This window comes from Morus notabilis, unplaced genomic scaffold (assembly GCF_000414095.1).
Source record: "Morus notabilis unplaced genomic scaffold, ASM41409v2 Scaffold568, whole genome shotgun sequence".
NCBI lineage: Eukaryota > Viridiplantae > Streptophyta > Magnoliopsida > Rosales > Moraceae > Morus > Morus notabilis.
In genome coordinates this window covers 521,166-522,261 of record NW_010368058.1, presented here as the reverse complement: position 1 = coordinate 522,261, position 1,096 = coordinate 521,166, and positions in this window count along the sequence as shown.

Genomic DNA, 1,096 nt, shown 5'->3' with positions numbered 1-1,096 from the left:
ATGCATAAGATTTTGCTAGAGCAATGCTACAACAATTTTGTGGAACAACAAAGAAGGCTAAATCCAATCATGAAGGAATTTGTAAAGAAAGAAGTCATTAAATGGTTGGATGTAGGGATCATTTGGTTATCATCTCTGATTTCAGGGCTATGTGAAATGCACGAAGTAGTATTCGAGGGTGGAGATAAAAGGCTGAAGATAGCTCAAAGGATTATTCCAGCTACAGTGGCTAGGATTTCACAAGAAAGCAATGTTAAGAGAGCCAGGTTTGACCACTTTAATAAAGACCCGACAGAGACACCAAGTCAACCTTCCTCAAACAATCCCACACCTCCCTCGAGCGCTAAGAACTCGATGTCCAGTAACTTATCTAGTTTAGAAAGCATGATTTCTCTTGTTGAGCTAACTCAACATGACATTCTTGAGGAGCTTTGGCTGGCCCGAAAAAGTCAACAGGACGTGTGAAAGTATATAGAGGCCCGAGATGCTGCAATGCAAAGACCCTTCAGGGTAAATACCAAAAGGCTCCACACATTCCCCGAATTTCCCAATATGTTCTCGATCCATCTGCTGGTCAGCCCGCCGATGACACCGATATTATAACGGGAGCAGATTATTAGGGCCAGATCACAACTTCTGGCCCTTCAGGGATGCCCCTCCACCCTCATTTTTCTAGTGTTATTTAGTTCATTAGTCGAACCAATTTTTGTTTTTCTTTTGTGCCTTATTTCTTTTTCAACAGTGAGGACACAGTTGATTTCATGTTTGGGGTTTGTGTATTTCCTGTTTGTGAGGAGACTGGTTTGTTTGATTTAGATTGGTTATTTTCTAGTTTTTGTGTTTTGTGTTGTTTTGTGTGTACCCCGGGGCTATCCTGGGGCTGTCCCGGGGCTGTCCCGGGGCTGTGCCGGGGGAGCCGCGGGGCTGTCACGGGGGTTCCCCAGGGGTGTCCCGGGGGTGTCCCGAGGATGCCTTGGGGCTGCCCCGGAGCTGTCCCGGGGGTGCCTCGGGGCTGTACCGGGGCAGTCCCGGGGGTGACCCGGGGCTGTCCCGGCGCTGTCCCGAGGCTATCCCGGGGCTGCCCAGGGGGTGTCCT